Source organism: Pleurodeles waltl, chromosome 12 (assembly GCF_031143425.1).
Source record: "Pleurodeles waltl isolate 20211129_DDA chromosome 12, aPleWal1.hap1.20221129, whole genome shotgun sequence".
In the NCBI taxonomy this organism is placed as follows: domain Eukaryota; kingdom Metazoa; phylum Chordata; class Amphibia; order Caudata; family Salamandridae; genus Pleurodeles; species Pleurodeles waltl.
This window is the reverse complement of record NC_090451.1, coordinates 691,174,419-691,196,621: the sequence shown is the minus strand read 5'-3', so window position 1 is coordinate 691,196,621 and position 22,203 is coordinate 691,174,419. Positions and strand designations below refer to the sequence as shown.

Genomic DNA, 22,203 nt, shown 5'->3' with positions numbered 1-22,203 from the left:
TTCTCACCCCTTTTCCCTCCTTCCTTCGCTCTTCCTTTCCATTTCTCACCCCTTTTCCCCTCCTTTCTTCTCTCTTCTCCCACTCTCCTTTCCATTTCTCACCACTTTCCCTCCTTCCTTATATCTCTTCTCCCCGTCTACTTTCCTTTTCTCACCCCTTTACCCTCCTTCCTTCTCTCTCTTCTCCTTTCTATTTCTCACCCCTTTCCCCATCCTTCTCTTTCTCTTCTCCACCTCTCCTTTCTATTTCTCACCCCCTTTTCCCTTCTTCCTTCTCTCTTCTCCCCCTCTCCTTTCCTTTTCTCACCCCTTTCCCTCCTTCCTTCTCTCTTTTCTCCTTTCTATTTCTCACCCCTTTATCTTCCTTCCTTCTCTCTCTTCTCCTTTCTATTTCTCACCCCATTTCCCCTCCTTCCTTCTCTCTTCTCCCCCCTCCTTTCTTTCTCACCCCTTTCCCTCCTTCCTTCTCTCTCTTCTCCCCCTCTCCTTTCTATTTTTCACCCCTTTTCCCCTCCTTCCTTCTCTCTCTTCTTCCCCTCTCCTTTCTATTTCTCACCCCTTTTCGCCTCCTTATCTCTCTTCTCCCCTTCTCCTTCCTATTTCTCACCCCTTTTCCCATCTTTCCTTCTCTCTCTTCTTCCCCTCTCCTTTCTATTTCTCACCCCTTTTCCCTCCTTATCTTTCTCCCCCCTCCTTCCTTCTCTCTCTTCTTCCCCTCTCCTTTCTATTTCTCACCCCTTTTCCCTCCTTATCTTTCTCCCCCTCTCCCCTCCTTCCTTCTCTCTCTTCTTCCCCTCTCCTTTCTATTTCTCACCCCTTTTCCCTCCTTATCTTTCTCCCCCTCTTCCCTCCTATTTCTCACCCCTTTTCCCATCTTTCCTTCTCTCTCTTCTTCCCCTCTCCTTTCTATTTCTCACCCCTTTTCCCATCCTTCCTTCTCTCTTCTTCCCCTCTCCTTTCTATCTCTCACCCCTTTCCCCTCCTTCCTTCTCTCTCTTCTTCCCCTCTCCCCTCCTTATCTTTCTCCCTCTTCTTCCCCTCTCCTTTCTATTTCTCACCCTTCCTTCTCTCTTCTTCCCCTCTCCCCTCCTTATCTTTCTCCCTCTTCTTCCCCTCTCCTTTCTATTTCTCACCCTTCCTTCTCTCTTCTTCCCCTCTCCTTTCTATTTCTCACCCCTTTTCCCTCCTTATCTTTCTCCCCCTCTTCCCTCCTATTTCTCACCCCTTTTCCCATCTTTCCTTCTCTCTTCTTCCCCTCTCCTTTCTATTTCTCACCCCTTTCCCCCTCCTTCCTTCTCTTCTTCCCCTCTCCTTTCTATTTCTCACCCCTTTCCCCTCCTTATCTTTCTCCCTCCTTCCTTCTCTCTCTTCTTCCCCTCTCCTTTCTATTTCTCACCCCTTTTCCCTCCTTATCTTTCTCCCCCTCTCCCCTCCTTCCTTCTCTCTCTTCTTCCCCTCCCCTCTCCTTTCTATTTCTCACCCCTTTTCCCATCTTTCCTTCTCTCTCTTCTTCCCCTCTCCTTTCTATTTCTCACCCCTTCCCCTCCTTCCTTTCTCTTCTCCCCCTCTCCTTTCTATTTCTCACCCCTTTTCCCCTCCTTATCTTTCTCCCTCCTTCCTTCTTCCCCTCTCCTTTCTATTTCTCACCCCTTTTCCCATCCTTCCTTCTCTCTCTTCTTCCCCTCTCCTTTCTATTTCTCACCCCTTTTCCCATCCTTCCTTCTCTCTCTTCTTCCCCTCTCCTTTCTATTTCTCACCCCTTTTCCCCTCCTTCCTTCTCCCCCTCCCCCTCTCCTTTCTATTTCTCACCCCTTTTCCCTCCTTCCTTATCTCTCTTCTCCTTTCTATTTCTCTCCCGTTTCCCTGCTTCCTTCTCTCTCTTCTCCTTTCTATTTCTCACCCCTTTTCCCCTCCTTCCTTCTTTCTTCTCACCCTCTCCTTTCTATTTCTCACCCCTTTTCCCTCCTTCCTTATCTCTCACCCATTTTCCCCTCCTTCCTTATCTCTCTCCTCCCCCTCTCCTTTCTATTTCTCACCCCTTTTCCCCTCCTTCCTTCTCTTCTCCCCCTCTCCATTTCTCACCCCTTTTCCCTCCTTCCCTCTTTCTATTTCTCACCCCTTTTCCCTCCTTCCTTCTCTCTCTTTTCCCCCTCTCCTTTCTATTTCTCACCCCTTTTCCCTTTCCTTCTCTCTCTTCTCCCCCTCTCCTTTCTATTTCTCACCCCTTTTCCCCTCCTTCCTTCTCTCTCTTCTCCCCCTCTCCTTTCTATTTCTCACCCCTTTTCCCATCCTTCTCTCTCTTCTTCCCCTCTCCCCTCCTTCCTTCTCTCTCTTCTTCCCCTCTCCTTTCTATTTCTCACCCCTTTTCCCCTCCTTCCTTCTCTCTCTTCTCCCCCTCTCCTTTCTATTTCTCACCCCTTTTCCCATCCTTCCTTCTCTCTTCTTCCCCTCTCCTTTCTATTTCTCACCCCTTTTCCCCTCCTTCCTTCTCTCTCTTCTCCCCCTCTCCTTTCTATTTCTCACCCCTTTTCCCATCCTTCCTTCTCTCTTCTTCCCCTCTCCTTTCTATTTCTCACCCCTTTTCCCCTCCTTATCTTTCTCCCCCTCTCCCCTCCTTCCTTCTCTCTCTTCTTCCCCTCTCCTTTCTATTTCTCACCCTCCTTATCTTTCTCCCCTCCTTCCTTCTCTCTCTTCTTCCCCTCTCCCCTCCTTATCTTTCTCCCCCTCTTCCCCTCTCCTTTCTATTTCTCACCCCTTTTCCCATCCTTCCTTCTCTCTTCTTCCCCTCTCCTTTCTATCTCTCACCCCTTTCCCCTCCTTCCTTCTCTCTCTTCTTCCCCTCTCCCCTCCTTATCTTTCTCCCTCATCTTCCCCTCTCCTTTCTATTTCTCACCCCTTTTCCCTCCTTATCTTTCTCCCCCTCTTCCCTCCTATTTCTCACCCCTTTTCCCATCTTTCCTTCTCTCTTCTTCCCCTCTCCCTCCTATTTCTCACCCCTTTTCCCATCCTTCCTTCTCTCTCTTCTTCCCCTCTCCTTTCTATTTCTCACCCCTTTCCCCTCCTTATCTTTCTCCCTCCTTCCTTCTCTCTCTTCTTCCCCTCTCCTTTCTATTTCTCACCCCCCTTATCTTTCTCCCCTCCTTCCTTCTCTCTCTTCTTCCCCTCTCCCCTCCTTATCTTTCTCCCCCTCTTCCCTCCTATTTCTCACCCCTTTTCCCATCTTTCCTTCTCTCTTCTTCCCCTCTCCTTTCTATCTCTCACCCCTTTCCCCTCCTTCCTTCTCTCTCTTCTTCCCCTCTCCCCTCCTTATCTTTCTCCCTCTTCTTCCCCTCTCCCTCCATATAATTAACAGCAGAAGTGATCGAGCTGTAAGTTACAGACAAAGTTTTCCAAAAGATTATTGAAGGCAATTTTTTTTTTTGGAAGAGAAAAAAAAAAAAAAAAAAAATTGTTAAGTAGAAATCTTTGTAAAGGAAGTTTTCGTAAATGATCTGCGTATCTAAAGAAATATAAATTACATTTATTGGAAACTGATTTTCTGCATTTTTATTAAAAAAAAAAAAAAAATTGTTAAGTGGATTGCTTTTTTAAAGAAAGTTCAAATAAGTTTCTTTAATGGAATAAAATATTATTTGAATATTTTTCCTTCTAAAAAAGAAAAAAAAAATAAGTAAAATTCTCTATAAAGAAAGAATTCAAAAGAAATTCCCATTATTGCCACATCTTTTTAAAAAAAAAAAAAAAAGTGAAGTATCTGCATAAAATGTTTCTGTTGTGTATTTTTTCGATTCTCAAAAAAAAAAAAAAAAAAAAACAAATTGTTAAGTAGAATGCTCTGTAAAGAAAGTTCCAATAACGTGATATTGTGTTGCAATCCTATCAAGGAAGTCGCTAACATGAGTTTTGGGAAATTGCTGCTTCTTCATGGCTAAAAGATGGTGAAAGAATTGACAATCAGAATTCTAATTAACACAATTGTACATATTTTGAATAAAATACACATTGCAATAAGAAACCTAAATTGTGACAAACCAAACAATAAGAGACATGTAAAATGAAGGACAAAGGCATAAGTATAGCCAAAAAAAGAACCATTTGACAAGTGCAATAAACATCCATGAAATAACTGAAAACAGAGTGTGCCAAGTAAGATAACACACACATCTATACCAGAAAACAGTACCAGTTACTTATGAAAATGTATAGAGACTTGCACTGAACAAAAATGAAACGTTTACATTTGAACACAATTAGAGCTCTTCACAACATAAGAAATGTCACCCTCTCCTGATTACACCCAAATAGTAACATACCAGGGGCACTAATGAGCTACATTTGTCAATATGGAACATTAGAAAAGAAGCATAATACAGCCATAACTTCCTACAACCACAACTTGTATGACAACTTCCACAGATCAAGCCTTCATACACTAATCGCCCAGGGAATCTCCACACCCCTATGGTATCCAGAAATCTGGCAATCATAATCTTCTAAACATGCCAAACCACACATAGGACTCTACAAATGTGAGAAAGTCACACAATTAGATTTGTGCAGTCAAAGCTATTACAGCATTATGTCACAAGCCAACCCCATAATATTCTCTACTCAGCTATTTAAGGTATCACCATATGTCTAATGAAACAGCTGCAAAGTGAGCAAAATCAAAAGAGCAAACCACCCAAATGAGTAAACCTCAGCCAAGTCTGCCGTCATAAATATGAACAGACAAAATCCAAAGTCTATCACTATGTAAACTCAGTAATTACAACACATTCCCACATAAACTCCCAGTTCAAACATCAAAAGACTGACTAAGCTCAAACGTGTTTCAATACCCAAACCAGGACTGCTCATTCGTACCTGATAGTAGACAACAGTATTCGCTTGGCAAAATCTCAGCGTCGACAGCTCATGTTCTCAAGTAAAACATTAGGTATGAACCAGAGCCTAAAAGTGCCAATGTTTTAGATAATGAAAGAAGAACAGGCTCCATTTAGTGGGCAGCCATAGATTTATACGTTAAGATACCCTGACCGAGCACCATTTCTTTTTTTTTTTTTTGCATCTTCATGATGCATCTCGTGTCTACAGCAATAAAGATTAAAAGATAGGAAGTACCATAAGTGCATCTATGAACTTACACCAGACAGCAGTAGCACACCTATGATTTTCACTGTGTACTTTACCATTGTACAAACGGGATCCACATACTCCGCCTTCATCAGTTAACTATATAAAGCCTTGTAGAAAGTCTGAGCACCCACATTTATATGGCTAAGAACCTTCCATCCACATATTTCATCAATCACAATACAAAAGATACCACACCCAAAAAGAGTTCTCTCATGCCCTTTAAAAGACAAAATAATGAGCAAATGGCAAATAACCTCGACAACTGCCTTGGTTTATGAGACACACCACCCAAAAAAAGAGAAGGAACATGCATTACATTCATCGTGTCACAATAGAGATCCACACCTTTATTAACAGTCAAGACCAAATACCATTTACCGTCTCTATACATACTGGACTGCAACTTGACGTAGCCCTAGTGTGGTACAGGAATTCCAAAAACCTTTGGCAGCTGTAAACATACATTATAATCTTTTGTAACATTTCTATGTCCATGGCAATGAATAAACTCAAAATACATAGTATCAGTGTAAAACATTCTAAAAATACAAGCTATAATTATGACAAGTGCAGAAAAAGACCAGGCCGTATCTACAGTACAAAACAGCATAACCCACCAAGTACAGAATATTTTCCATAAGATGAAGAGAGACAAAAGAAGAAATGACATTATAGACATATTGTTGTGGCAATCCACGAAGTTAAGGACTAAACATGAAGACCAGAGCTGCACCTCGGTGGCACCCATGTCTGTCTCATCCACCCCCCAAAATTGAGGCAGATCATTGTAGTCTGCCACAAAGCTCAGAGCAAAAAGCGAACATCGTTGAGGCATGCTCCTCCAGGTTCAGCATTGAAAACAGTGAAGGGCACCATCCTTCTTCATGGCTCCTGCCTCACCATAAAACCCAGCGGTCAATGCACAAAACAGCTGTAGATGTACTCAATGAAAGGCAAAGGAGGTTTTCTTATTCATCTGTGCACTGGAAGGGTTGTTTCCAGGTTTCCAGCTCCAGGCCTCCGGCAACTGAAGAATAGCCCTATTCACCTTTGCACCTACCATCACCCTTTCCCAAGAGGGTACACACATACCACAAGTCTGTCTTGTTTTCCACCATTTCCGAGCACTCCTCCGCCCCTGTCAGATACTCATTACAGTGACTCAAACCAAGGGATCACTCTTTATCTGGAGGAACCAGGGGAAGATCCATTTACTCTGTGCAGTGTGGGTTGGTGGAAGATCTTTGGTCATCCTGTGGGTCAAATGTATAGTGTTGACAGAGCACTGTGCCATAACTTGGGAAAGCATTCCAGTCAGATGATAAAATGCATGCCGTCATGTAGCCTCACATCATCAAATAAAGATGCAAACTGTTGAGGATGACAAAGATTCATGTCTAGAAACCATCTCAAATACAGATAGGTCCTTCACTCATCTCCCTATGCTCAAGTGTATGATTAAAAACTATAGTAGGAACACGTTGTCACAACCTGCATAGAAAAGATGTATAAACCAGCCACTCATGATCCACCCTACATCAAAGAAGCCTCGTACCTTGCTCACTTGTAGTACATGCACCATGTAAGAGCCCTTCACCTCTAACTACAGGCGATGCACCTCCTTTAGGTAAAGAATGTGAAAAACTAGACACAGCTGGGAAAGGGGTGGCTTTCTGAACTGCTACTTATTGGCACAAGGTCAAATCTGGTGGCCTATCAAGATATAAGATGTCACTGGGAGGTTATAGAGAAGCTTCTCAGGGATCTCCCAGAGGAGCACAGTGGAAGGTCATGTTGGGGAGGGGAGGGGAGGGGAGGGAATCCCCAGCAACGTCACAAGTTAATTACATATAGTAACGTTCTCTCTGGTACAGACATTCTAGTTTCAAATTCCTTACCTTTGAATTTGCCCAGGCATCAGTCTGGATCGAGACATTTTTCATTTAATTGTGCCCCTGCACGCTGATGGATGGCTTCAGTCAACTCCACGTCCGTCGTGGTCGCCAGATATGATGTCGTCACACCAGTGCACTGGCATCAGTTTCATTACACAACAGAAGCTGGGTGCCGTGAAAAAAAGTGACTCAATTTCTCTTCCTCTGGATCACCCTACGTCTGTAGGGGGAGGAATTGCCAGCTTCCTGTCACAATGGTACCATTCTATATTACACCAGAAGGTCCTATATGTTGTTTGGAAGGGCACTGCCTCAAATTCCACAAATGCCCTCCCAAAATCAGACCTCATCATTACATACCGAGTTCAGATCACCTACGACTCCTAGAAAAAGAGGTAAAAGTGCTTCAGTCAAAGGGTGCTCTAAAACCAGTGCCACCGCACCAGCAAGGGGTGGCCTCCCTCTAATTCCTCATTCCCTAGAAGGACGGCACCTTAAAGACCATCATCGCTCCGCAGTCTTTGTGAAGTCCATTCAATCATCACATTTTCGTATGGGTACCGTAGAAGACGATATCCCATTACTACACAAGGACATTTTCACGGCACCATTAGACCGAAAGGACACTTATTTCAACACAACAGTGCGTCCGGAAGTCCACTGTTACCTTTTGTTTTATGGTAAGCAGAAAAACATTACCAATTCCACCCCCCCCCCCCAAGGGTGTTTAGCACATGCCTGGCAGACACCCCATCCATGTATTTTCTTATCTGGACAATTGTCTGATCAAGACCAGAAGCAAACAACAATTCCCTCTCCCACATTCAACAAGCAAGGGCCTTACTGCACCTACTTGCTTTCACAGTCAGTCTGAAAAAGTCACATCTCCAACTCATTCAACCCTTCTTGGGGTCCATACTAAATGCACATACAGGGATGGCACACCCAAATCCATAGAGGTGATGACGTTCCAGCAACTGCTGCCTCTTTTTAAGACACCACGTCCTATGACTGTAAGAACTGTAATGTAACTGATGGCCACGACGGCTTCCTCCACAGCAATAATTGTACTGTACACCAGACTATATGTGCACCCTTTACAGGATGACTTTGGGAGGATCCTAACAACAAACGCCCAGCATTCTCTAGACTGGCGGGATACTAGCAAAATCTTAGTGGGCAGCAGGCCTACCCTAGACTCACTTGTGCAAGGCTAAAAAGAATCCACTACTCTTGCATACTACACCACTAAATTAAACTACAATGTAACAAAACAAGTAGATACATATGGTGTCGCAGTATAAGAAATAGTTTATTTTTACAATGCAGGACTAGGGTATATCTTAATAATACCACTTACACTTTTCTGCAATTGCGTAACATCTACAAAATGAATTTAGATCCCTTGCATTGTGAAAATGTTAGTTGCAGAACAAATGTTTTGCCGAACAAAATATTAAATTTCTGATCTGAACAGTTCATTACATCAAACTTGTTAGAGTGAAAGATTAGCAACTTTGGGAAGTTGTTTATTCAAATTCAGGAAGTTTGATCATCTATCAGTCTCTTGTTTTAACTTCTCTTACTTTTACAGCGGTCGTTGAAGGAGACCGCTTTAAAGAAGTTTACCATAAGGTTAAGCGAGTGATCAAGGAGCTGTCGTGCCCTTACACCCTGAACTACCCCTGCGCCGCACATCGGCCTGTCTGCAGCCACTGTAAAGACTTAAAGTTCGATGATGCCCCAACAAGGGCGGTGGGGGAGTGCCTCATCTTTTTCTGATTATTTTTCCTCCAGCCCTGCTTCTACTTTAACCACCCACCAGTCTGCTTAAAAAAGACTTGTAGCTGCTTTGTCTACTGCGCTCTCCTCCCCCTTCTGCCTCCCTCTCGTTCTCCCTGCATGCCACCTCCTTTGACAGCAAAACAGGAAAAAACCTGACAACAAAAATCTGAGAACATTTTTGTTACGGAAACATGTGTGTGTGTCACTGGGAACTAAGAAACAAAATGACACTTTCTACAAGCTAATGTCTTCAAGAACTGAAGGTGTGGTTTTATTTTGTAGGTCTTTCTTTTCTTGCCAGTGTTTTTTTCCCCATTTGAGTGGGCAACTAGTGAAAAGAAGAAACTGTGGGAAAGAATACAGAAAGAAATTACTAGAAAAGAGTGAAGAGTAAAGCAGAGACAAGTACTGGAAAAGAGATTGGAGAAAAAGCTCCAATCCAAAAAATGAGGGAGGGAGTGTAGGAAGAAAACAAAACAGAAATGAAGCAATCATCAAGAAAACTAAACAGTAGAAATAGTGAAAAGCAAATGAGGCCAGCCATGAAAATTTTCAAGTGAGTAACAGGAGCGATAAGACAATGATCGAGGTTTGAATGTCAGACGCGAAAATATATAAATATAAATGGAGGAGGAAAAGAAAAATAAGATTAAATTAATATATATATATATATCTATTTATCAAAAACGAAGTTGTCCTCATGTGAAAGCGCAATCCCAACAGGTTAATATAAACGGGAAGAAAAAGCAAAGCCAGCAACTCACAGTGAATTCTTTAACCGGCCTGTCCAGTCGGGAAAGCAGCACCACTGCACATCGTAGCAGGTCTGTGTGACTAAAAATGGATTGTCACATAAGAGCAATCAGGTTGGGTTATTCACAGCAAATTTTACTTTGGATTCGCCTACAAAGGTTTTGCACTTTGGTTCATTATTTCGTTTGGCTCCAGCAACCCACTTGGGGCAAAATGAAAAAATTGCAGGACCACCACAACCAGCATGCACTGCTCACTTGAGAGGCCTGTAATTAGACAAGCTGAAGCCATGCCGGTCTTTGCATTAAGAAAGAGATGCCTGGAACACCTCCAGCACTGGCTGCACCTACAAGGGTGAAACACTTTTATATTTTTCTCTGCTGAAGAAAGGATTGACCTTGAAACACGTGTCCAGAGATGATTTTATAACTTAAGGCCTGGAATAATGAAACTGCTTAAAGAATTCACTGTGAGTTGCTGGCTTTGCTTTTTCTTCCCGTTTATATAACCTGTTGGGAGTGCGCTTTCACATGAGGACAACTTCGTTTCTGCTAGATAGATATATATATATATATAAAAAGTAAGGGAACCAAAAGGGATGAACAAATGTTGAAGGAAAGGAAAGTAAAATAAATGGGGAATAGGAAGCGATAAAGTAATGATTAGAAGAAAGTAAATAAGCAAAGGAAGAGGAAAAATAGGGCAATAATAGTGAATATATATAAAAAGATTGTAAAGCTTGATGAAAAGAAGAACGGGTTGAAGGAGAAAGACAATGAAAGAATGTGAAGAAGGAAATAAGTAAACAAAAAAACACTAAAAAGTAAGAATGCACATAAGGAATAACTGACAACGAGGTGAGAGGAAGAAAAGAGATAAAGTATATAGAAACATGAAAATGTGAGGTGAAGGACAGAAGAATTAAAACATTAAAAGAAAGGAGGGAAATGAAAAAGAAAACTGCAGTCTACGAATGAAGGAGAGGAGAATGAGAAAAAAAAGAAGGAAAAAAGGGTGAAAACAGTCCATGATCTTAAGAGAAACAACAGAAAAGAACAAAAGTGGAAAGAAAACATTTAGCAACAAAGTATTGAAATTTATTATTTTATCCCCAAACAATAAAACATGTATTTCTATACTGAATGCCTTGTTTCGTGGATAACAAGGGGTCCCAAGGCGAATTCCCACTTCTTCTGGTCCCTTAAGCTGACCGTCTTTTCTTAACCCACCTGCCTTACACTGGAATGCATGGTATTGGTGGCCGACAGTTTTGTAGGGGTGCTCTCCCTAGGCCCTCAAGGGGGCTTTCCTAGGCGATTGCTTACACCGATTAGTTGTTATAGAACTCAAAATCCATAGTCTTAATGTTTGGGGCCTCAGTAACCCCAATAAGAGGCTGGCTGTCCTGGACCTCCTCGATCAATTAGGATGTCATGTCGGCCTCCTACATAAGACCCTTTTACTCTCTAAAGATGTCCATAGGATGCACTCCTGCTGGTCCCACATCAGTTCTGATCCTCTGGCTCTATCAAAAAAGGGTGGAGGTGCCTTTCTTTTTTCCCCAGGGTGTCAAAGTGGATATCCTCCCCACAGAAGCGGACGTAAAGGGGCGTCCCTTGTCGCTTAGATTTATGATGGGCTCCTTCCGCTTAGCACTATTGAACAACTAGGCCGCCAAAACACACAAGGAGTCCTTTATCTTGAACTCACTGGTGCCATTGCTTCAGACTCCGTATGCATCCATTCTGGTTTTGGGGTGGTTCGCATGGGGGACATGAACCTGGTTATGAACTCAGACCGATCTAGACATCTCTAAGACCAAATGGGGGTCATTCGCGGACAAAGGCATATAATGGCTCACAGAATGCGGCCTACAAGATGTTTGGTGACACCTCCCTCCCCCACCAACTTTTAGGGACTACTCTGCTGCCTATAAAACGTATGCAGGTATTGACTATTTCTTTTCCCCACGTTCTATACTAGCATTTATATTCAACACATCCATTGCCCTACGCTCCCTCTCTGATCATGTTCTTACGCCGCACCTACCCTCACCTTAGCCTACTGGCTCCAACAGCGGTAGCAGGAGTTCCTGCTCTGTTCCCTTAAAATGGTCACCTCTAACCGCAATACGATCATGTCTTACCTCCAAATGAACAACACAGGAGAGACCTCTATGGCGTAGTTCGGGAATGCTTTGAAATTGGTAATTCTTGGAGAATTATTAGCTGCACTGGTGGCCGAGAATAAACGCAACCGTGAGAAGCAGCAGTCTCCTAAAGAGAAGCAATCCATAAACACAGTGGATCGCATAGTCTGGCGTCTAGCCTCCCTATCTAGGGCTAACTGCTGCTGTTGCAGCCTCAGCTTGGCCTCCTCCAATCTCAGTTTCCTAGGTTCTCTAAGGAATCTTCCCTTCCTCTGAGTTGGAGCAGTGGGTCCCTTCAGATACTGAGGAGACAAGGGTTCTGACCCCTCTAGGAGTAAAAGTGGGCCTACTAAAATAACCTTTGTCACTATTTACTGTGCTCCTAACAGGGCTATGGTGTTCCCCAGATTCTTCCTCACCCTCCCCAGTGTTGCCTAAATCTACTCTACCTAGGGCTGGAGATTCTGTCTCTACTTCCTCCGCCCCCTCCCCCTGGCTACCTGAGTTTCTTTGGTCAGCCTGGAGTGTAACCCCAGAAGTAGACTTGTCTGGATTCTCCTTATCTTCAACTTCCTTGAAGCACATATCTCCCTCAACTCTTGCAAAGTACAGCTCTCATTGTGAGAGTCTGAGAGCTGACCTGTGTGATCCACTGAAGACATCTTGCTACTATGATATGGGTGCACCTGTCTAATAACTAGGCTACCTAGAAACATGTGGAGAAAGGGCTTTGCTAGACCCCCTAACTTACCCAAATTAGGAAGCTAGGAATCCTAATCACTAGATGCAGTGTGTACCTAACAACTAGTAATGATCTTTCATGTGGAAAGAGACTTGTGACAAAGTGGTAAAGCATTTGCAAGTGTCTTATCCCACTGCTGCACCACAAATGAGGAAGCTGGCCTGGTGAGCACCGATGGTGTTATCACCTTTTACCTGGTCCAGGTATCCCCCTTTTAGTGAAGTGTAGACAGTGTCTTGGAAGCCAGGGTTCTCTGAAGAGAGCTGTGGAGGAGCAGCCAAGGAGAAATGCAAAGCTTATGCAATACCACTGTAGTCACACAACACTTACACACATGAAAGAACCACAGTATTACAAAAATAAAGGTCATTTATTGGGGGATCATAAATATTAGAATACCATCAGGCAGTCCCCTCGACTGGAGATAAGTAAAAACAATCTTACATACCCTTTAGCAATCAGTAAAGAGCATAAAAAGAAAAGTAATAGAAAATAGTGAAGGATCTAGGGGAGGGTCAACCCGTACACTAAATAAGTGGAATGGGCACTACCGCCCCCCACCCAAGGATGTGGAATTGTTAGAAGGGAGCTGGAAAACCTAGAAAACCCAAGCAGTGCATACCAGAGTGAACCCCAGTTACCAGAGGTAAGTACATGGGTTTCCCCAAACCCAACAGGAGGACTTGGAAAAGTGACTGTGCAGAATCCAGACCAGAATGGAAGAACCCAAAGGAGGATTCTGGCAGAAGAGGACCTGCAAAGGACGGGGACCAAGTCCAGTTTGTGATGGAGTGTCCAGTCGTTGCAGGAGACACTATCCACCAGTCTGTGGATGCAAGGCCAGGTCGAAGGTGAAGGAAGACAGTCAGCAGTGCAGCTGAAGAGTTCCTGAAGTGATGGTCGATATCCCTCACCTGAAGAAGGAATGCATTCGGCCAGTGGTATGGAAAAACCACCAAGTGTTGGCAAATGTTGTTGGAGAAGAAATGCAAAGCTGCTGGTGACCAGCAAAGTCCAGGAGGGCTCAATCCACAGAGGGGAGTCCCGGGAGACTCTCAGCAGTGAGGAAAGTTGCAGGAAAAGGAGGCAGCCACCATAAGCAGCAAGCAGTGGAGTCACAGCGAGGCCCACATAGCACACCTTGAAAGAAGCCCCACGTCACTGGAGAAGCACGCAAAGATCTGTGCGTCTCAGGGAAGGGTGCTGGGGCTACACGGAGGCTGAAGATCCTTTGGAGGAGATGCCAACAAGCCTTGGTAGCTGCAAGAGGTTACTGTCCTGCGTGGGGAGATGAGGGCTTACCGACTCCCAAGTTGGATAGCTGGTAGAGAGGACCGGTGGGGGGGGTGGCGGGGGGACTACTCCAGACCACCACCAGTGATTCAGGATCCATGCAGCTCTGGATGAGAGGAGATCCACGCAGCCGGTTATCTTTGCAGTAGGTGTTTGAAAATGTAGGGGAGTGACTCCTTCACTCCAAGGGAAATTCCTTCTTGCTTTTTGTGCAGGCTGAAGACTTGTCGCCCACAGAGGATGCAGAGCCGGGGAAATGTTGCTGTTGCTGGAAGGAGACGAAAAACAATATTGTAGATGCAGACTGTTGGTTCCTGGAGTGCCCAGTTGCAGTTCCAGTGGCCAAAAGGTGAAGTAAATGTTGCATAGGTATCCTGCTGGAATCTTGCACGTCAAATCCTCCCAAAAGGGAAACCCTAAATAGCCCAGAAAGGGGGATTGGTCACCTAGCAGGTTGACTGCCTATCAGGAGGCGGCTGTGATGTCAACTGCCTTTCCTGGCCACTCAGATGCTCCCAGAGGTTATGCCCATCTTAGAATCAGGATGGCAGACTCAAGTGGCTACCCGGAGGAACTCTGGGCACCACCCCTTGGGTTACTTCCCTTTCCATTGTCCAGTTTCGCACCAGAGCAGGGACCGGGTCCCTGCTCTGGTGCAAACCAGTTTATGCAAGGAGGGCACCAAATGTGCCCTTCAAAGCTAACCAGTGGCTTGGGAGGCTAACCTTCCTAAGCCGTTTAACACCTATTTCCAAAAGGAGAGGGTATTGCCTCCCTCTCCCAAAGGAAATCCTTTGCTCTGCCTTGCTGTACTTGAGCTGTCAAGCAGCTAGAGAGCAGAAACCTGTCTGTAGGATGGCAGCAGCACGGGCTGCCTGGGAAAGCCCTGCAAACTTGTAGGAAAAAAGCTGGGGGTCCTCTAAGGAGCCCCCAGAGTCCATGGAATCATACAACCAATACTGGCAACAGTATTGGGGTATGATTCCGACATGCTTGATACCAAACATGCCCCAGTTCGGAGTTACCATTATGTAGCTGAACATAGGTCACTACCTATGTCCAGTACATGGGTAAAATGGCTTCCCTGCATTTACAAAGTCCACAAAAATAGAGCTGAGTTCATAGGGGAACATCTGCTCATGTAGGGGTGCCCTCACACATGGGTACTTGGCACCCTGCTCTCTGGGGTAGGAAGCCCTGCCACAGGGGTGACTTACAGTGAAAGGGTGCGTGCACCTTTTCACACAGGCTGCAATGGCAGGCCTGCAGACACATTTTACGCGGGCTCCTATGGGTGGCGTAATACATGTTGCAGCCCATGGTGAACCCCCAAAGCCCTGGGTACCTTTATACCTTATACTGGGGACTTACATGGGGGCACCAGTATGCCAATTGTGGGGTGTTCCAAGTCAGGAGCAACCAAAGTTATGGGAGAGCAGGATCCCAGTGAACACAGTAAAAAAAAAAAAAACACTGACAGCAGGCAAAACGTGGGAGTAACCGTGCCGAAAAGAGGGTACTTTACACAACATTCAAAAGAAAACTCAAAAACATACTGCTTGTCCAATCATTCGATTTATACTTCTATTCTCATCCTCAATATATTACGCTGATGTTGGGGGGTGCTTGCAGAGTCCTCTGATCTCCACCCTTCCCAAATGGCCGCCCCCATCCGGGGTGTGATGCATCTGTCACCACTGTGAGATCTGGTTGGAGAAAGGGAGTGGAGTCTGCCTCTAACCCATTTGTGGTTTGTTATCAACCACTGCAGATCCTTTGTAGTTCCCTCTGCGATCTGGACCACGTCTGAGATTCCCTTGATGCTGCGCCCACTGGAACTTTAGGTCCCACTGCACAGCCTGCATATGCCATCTGGCATATGTCACAAGCAGGACGCAGAAGGCCATGAGGCCCAGCAGCGAGTAATTCTCACAGAAACCTAGGATTGAGGCTGAAACATTGGTATCATAGCCTGTACTGGCTGCTCAGAAGGATAAGCCCAAAACTGCACTGTGTCCAGAACGACTCCGATGAAAGGGAGCGTCTAAGAGTGATTCAGGTGCAACTTAAGCATGTTTATGGTGAACCCCAACAAATGCAGGAGGTCTTCCATAGTCTTGAGGTGGAAGACAACAACCTGGGTGAGCCAGCCTTCAACAGCCAGTCGTCGAGATAGGGGAAGACTGACATCCTTAATCTCCGTAGATACGCTGCGACCACCATCACCTTGGTGAATACCCGAGGGATGCTGGTAAGGCCAAAGGGGAGCACACTGACCTCTAAGTGCTCATGGCCTAGTGTAAACCGCAGGTAATGTCTGTGAGCAGGAAGGATGGGAATATAGAAATACGTGTACTGCAAGTTCAACGCTACCATCTAGTCTCCTGGGTCTAGGGCAGAAAAGACCTGAGGCAATGTCAGCATCCTTTCTCCTCTTTGAGGAAGAAATTGAGGGTTTCAATTTCTTCTTTTTGGGTATCAGAAAGTATCGGGAATAGCAACCAACGTCTACTTCTAATACCAGAACCCTTTCTATGTCTCTCTTGGCCAAGAGAGTTGTGACCACCTCGTGGAGCAAGGCGAGATCTTCTCCTATCACCAGATTGTGTGTTAGAGGTATTGGGGAGGGGAGGATTCAAAGGGGAGGCAATAGCCCCTCCAAATGATCTGTAAAACCCACCTGTCTCATGTTATGAACTGCCTGAGGTGTAAATGATGGACGATACCGCCACCAACTGGACTACCATGATCTTGTAGGGCAAGATTAGGAGGGCCTGAAGGCTGCAGCTGCCAGGGGCTGGTGGTTGTAGCAGACACCCGGCTACCAGACCCACAGGGCAGATACGCACCAGGGAGTCTGAGCACGATGGTGGCTGGCAAAGGGCTGGTATAGTGGAACATCCCTTCTGTATCCGCAAAAGACGGGATATGGGACAACTGAGAGGCTCAAGGGCTTAGCTGTAACCCACAATTCTTTAAAGCTCTCAAGCACCGAGGCTACCTCCTCTCCAGAGAGATGGGTGCCATCGAAGGACATTTTCATGAAGTTAGCCTTGCCATCCCCAGAAAACAGATGTTCTCAGCCAGGTGTGATGTTGAAGTGCCATCGTTGACCAAATCGTTTGCCCAGCGAGTCTGCAACTGTGTCCCCACAGTGTGTGTGGCTAGCAGCCCGACACGCATGTTGTGTTCACCAGCTGCAATGCAAGGCTGGTGGAAGAAAACATCTTTCCCATACTATCCAGCCTACTCGATTCCCATATCCGGGTAGGAAACGCACAGGGAGGAAGAGACTTAAACAACCAAACTCTCAGTGATGGGGCATTGGGTGAGGAAAGATTGGTCCCTGGAGGGAGATTGCTGCAGAAACGTTTTTGGATACATTTTAAGCCTGAAAGCAACATTCATACGGTGAAGAAAATGCACCCATCAGAGACTTATTTAAAAGCATTTGGGAAATAAAGAGAAATATAACTAGATTATCTGCACCTTTCAAGGTGAAAAATTAATGACAATTCCCCCAACTGGAATCAGAGTCTGAAATACAAAGAAGATAGTGGGATCAAAATTCTTAACAGACTCAAAATGCATGAGCATCAGAACAAACTGAAAGCATGGTAAACGGGGACTAAATAAAAATCAGGAGTCAAAGGCGTTGCTTGAGCCTAAGCAGAATGGCTGCCTGAGATGGCAGCTTCTCACCGACCCTGGCTTGATGGACTCACCAGGCACCGTTTGCACTACTGAAAGTCACAAGTTGTGTGACAATGGTCTTAGCTGAACACAACATTCAGGGGGATTAACGAGGGTTGTGGTACGATGGAGGTGAGCAGATTTCCACCAGTCTGCACCTCTGAGAAACTTTGGCTCAACAGTAAGGCAATTGTTTTTCTGCCTATGCGTTCTATCAGAGAACTGCATTATTTTTATCAGCTCTCTGCCACTTATTGAGATATTTGCAAGCTCTATCTTCTCGTTTGATACGCACCGCTGCAAATACGGATAAGTGAACCTCTGCTTTACAGTACTTGCAGCTCTTCCTCTCCATTTAAATCGGGCAGAGATCTTCTCACGATGATCCCTGCAACTTTAGGGCTTATGCATATGTTCTGAAACACACCGATAAGATGTTTGTGCTCACATCACTACAACAAAGTGGAGTTACTGTTTTATCCTTGGTCTTTTATCTCCTAGAGGCAATCACAAGTGCTGGTCCTTCACCCTTTCAGCTGCATTATACTTTATTTTGCTTTTTGCAAGATACGCAGATATATTCATATGTTAGGACATCTCCCATACCCTTCCACTTATTGCTGCTGTGTGGAATAAGAGTACTCTTCTCTAAATGAACCCACCAACTATATGAATCTATACAATAATATACAGGCTAACTGAAGTTTTATGTGCATAAAATTTGAGTTTGATCGTATTACAGTAGATTAATCTTCTGATGTCTCACATTTTTACATACCTACTGCATACCCATTTGCCTCTTACTAGTGAAGAGTAATATGATGTTTTAACTAGGATTTAGTTACACTTTTGGTACTATTGATTAATAGATATTGCAGACTACAAAATGAAAGAGAGCTAAAAGATATGAATGACAAAGACCCCAAAGAAAATCTTAAACGCCCAGAAGCGGAACCACCTCGCCCCAATTCTCCAGTTAAGCCAACAACAGATCAGAGCACTGATCTTGAAATTATCCTACAACACCTCGATGCTCTTCACAACGTAGCTCAATAATAAAAAAACAAACACTGATGCTATGCATCAGCACACACAAAAATTCCAATCTGATTTTAGAACCCTTGCAAGTAGGCTTACTGATGTAGAATCTAGGATTGGCCTACTAGAGGACTCTTCTTTCTTGAAAAAGAAGTGATGCTACTAACTGTAGAGTCAAAACGTTATCTAGAGATTTATCTGAACATGAAGATCGCAACAGTAGAGGAAATTTGCACACCTTTTGGTCTACCGGAAAACGCAAAGTGAGGTGAACTCTTGCAATGAGTTTCTTGAAACCTGGATACCTCACACCATAGGCATTTATTTTGATTGAGACTTTGGAATAGAAAGGAATCAGAGTACCCATTAGTAGATTGACTTCAAGCGGCTTCTGTGAATTGTAATCCACAAACTATGCTCTTTAGACCGCTACGATATAAACACACCAAAATAATACTAGCAAATATGAGGAAAATACAAGGTGTTCAGTGGAATGGCTCCAAGATCGGTATAACCCAAGGCTATTCTATACAAATTGTATCCATCAGAAAGGGATTTCTCGCAGTGCGTCAAAAACAGAGACCATTCCATTCTAGTCTTGTTGGCCCAACCAGATTTCGATTCACCGTCAAAGGGGAGGATATTTTTTTGTTTACGGAACCAGCTGCTCTACAGACTATTCTGGTCTCCACCTTCCGCTCTGAGCTAGTGCCCTGATCCTTGTGTTTATCATAAAATAGCTGAGATTTGAGCTTTACTTGTTCTATGGATAGTTCCTCTATTAGTTTTGCTGCTGCTGCTTAGAGTATTTTTTATTATTATTGGCTTATGAAGGAGTTTAAAGCAATGTCATGATACTCTGTATACCAAAGGTCTCAACTACTCTGTTAAGACTGCCAAGATTGTGGATTATTGTAATAAATTGAAATGTGACGTTATATTACGCGAAACACACTTGAATACTATACATGATTCTTTATTTTATTATTTGTGGATTGAGGATGCTGGTATTTCTCCTGCACTGAACAAAATAGTGTTATTATTCATTTTAAAGATCTGGTCTTACTGTGTTATCATACATACATTATCAGAATGGTAGATGAGTTATTTCTAAGGTCATGAAAAGAAACCTTGAATTTATTGTCAATGTTTATATACCCAGTGACATTTTTTTCTAAAGAATTAGACTCAACTAGCAGAACGTCCAGAAGAGGGTTAAGAGGACTGCCCTGCTGACCCTGGAATTGGAAGAAAACATGCTGCACAGAAGTTGGTCTGCACCTCCTCCTCCTTGAGCTACTGAATGCAAGAACTCTGTATGCTGTATCCTGCCTGTGGAGAAGTTGTCTTCTGAGCCCATTCAAAAGCAGAGACTCCACGAGTCAGTTGGCTGGCTTCCTGTCCATAGCACAAGGCCTCAAAAGCTAGAGAAGCCAGCTGGAATGAGTTGGTAGCCAACATCACCAGACTGAAATCCCCCGCCACCGTGCAACCCAAAAGACCAGGACCCAAGGCTCAAAAGTTGTAACCAAGTCTGCTGGACTCATGTGAGGAGTCATGCAGCTGCTCGGTCACCCAAAAGTAGAGTTATCACCAGAAGGAAACTGCTGAAACTGTTTCAGGCAACTGAACTTCTGCTGTCCCCGAGGGACGTCGACACCTGTTGCCAGAACACCTCACCAGGTGACATAAACCTATGGTATGATGGAGGGTCCAAAGAAGAACAAAACATCTAGCTTTAAGTGCAAGGGCAGGCGCTAATCACAGGTGACAATATTACCCATTTAAGTATTATTTAATCAGGATTGAGTGTCCAGCCCCGGATTAAAGAGAATACAGGTTCTCCTAAGAATACAGGTAGGGGAACACAAGTTTAAGGGGCCTCTTGTGGGACAAGGTACCCCATCAGATCATCCATGAGGAATTGGATACAGGTTATTTTGAGAATGTGATCCACACTCACCCTCGTGTAGTTCAGTCTGGGTTGAGGAGCTAAACCTGAATAGATTATATGGGATTGCTTGAGCCAGGAAGGCGACTGTTGGTTACACAGCATCCCTAAGCATCTTCAACACCCATAACCGGAGGAGAAACAGGGTCGACCAGGGCACCTGATTTAGCTGGAACTACAGAAAGCAGTTCCTTGATCGTAACAGGGTAAAAAGTGGAGAGTCTCAAGTTGTCAGCAGAAGATTCAAACCAGCAGGCAAGGGACAACTCTAACTTTCTCTGGAAAGGAGGGATAGATGCAGGCTACCCTGGAAGAAAAACAAAACTGAGCAATATCATTGTATTGTTCCTCAGACAAGGGGGTGGTGCGTGCAATGCGCTCTAGAGATGATAATGACTTTACAATTGGGAGAAAGTTTGCGAAAATTCTGGCCCATCTCAATTATCCTGGCATAGAAAGTTTGACAGGTAGCTTGATCTGTCTAGGATAATCCTTTAAAGGCACTCAATAATTGGCTTTGCCAGTAGGGTTTAAATTCCTACGCAATATTTGTTTCAACTGTTTCTTTCCCAAAGTAAGTAGCTCATGTTATATTCTGTTAAGGTTATTTGGTTGGGGGGGGGGGGGGGGGCGATTGCTTTAAGGAATGTAGTATGCGGTGGAATGTGGAAGCCCGGGGAGATCTATGGAATGTGGGAGCGCGGGGGGCTCAGTGTATGGTTGATCTTATGAAGAAGTAGACGTGTTTACCTGTTGCCAATAAACTCTCAAGTTGTACCTGGTTCCTGAGTTCTATGAAATACAACATTTGGCGACGAGCACGGAGAGGCCCTTTCTGTGTACGGTGTTCTTGCTGGATGCTGTTTTCGTGTTCCTGGTGTCCTGTCTATTTATCGGAAGGACGCTCTTTCCAGACGCTGGACTGCCGGTCGGTGATACACGCGGCAAAGAACCGACTGTGTACTGGGCAAGTACATTGGGTATGCCCAGTTAAATCCTGTTTTTTTTTTTTTTCAAAACCACTGCGTATTTTACAAGGAGCGGTTGTAGTTGCTTAGCAACAACAACCCCGAAAGAATGTGAGCTCTTTTGTAAACGCTCAGCCCCAAGGAAGCGCATGCTCGCTTCGTAAGACGCACACGCTGCGTTCGGTCGGTCTTCTTCCTGTTTGGAGGCCTCTTGAGCGTTGCTTAGCAAAGGAATAATTTATTTCTCGGTGTGAGCGCATTGTGTTGGACGCTCACTGCCGGAATATTTTGAAATGCTTGATGTATTGAAAATTACTTAAGTGAATGGTAAAATACGACATTAACGCTTACCATTTGCTGTATGTTCACATCAATGTACCCTTGAACTCTGGTTAAGCTCCAAAGACTACGTTTTGAATCTTGTAAACCTGCTACTTTGAGTTATATATATATTATTTTTGCACTTTCATAAATAAATATGCAATTCGATCCTCCTGCAAAATTTTTACAACTAAAAGGGGACCCACCTATACCGTGGTCTAGGTTGAAGGAGGAGTTTTTAACGTATCTAAAAGCTATTGACGAAGATGGTATGTCGAAAGAAAGAAGAACATTTTGTTACATTGTTTAGGCTCAGAAGGGCAACTTATTTTCAGGACATTACCACAATGAGCATGATGAAGAGATTGATGTTTTCAAAGATGCCTTATGCAAGCTGGAGAATAGATTTAAACCAACCACAAGTATAGCGTTGAATAGATTTAAATTTTATATTATAACTCAACAAGATGAATTTT

The 22,203-nt window shown here is 44.2% G+C and overlaps 1 pseudogene; it reads left to right on the top strand.

The window, feature by feature from the left end:
- The window catches only part of LOC138267272 (disks large homolog 4-like), a 46,728-nt pseudogene extending 37,912 nt beyond the window's left edge, over window positions 1-8,816 (top strand).
- The last annotated feature ends 13,387 nt before the right edge of the window (window positions 8,817-22,203 follow it).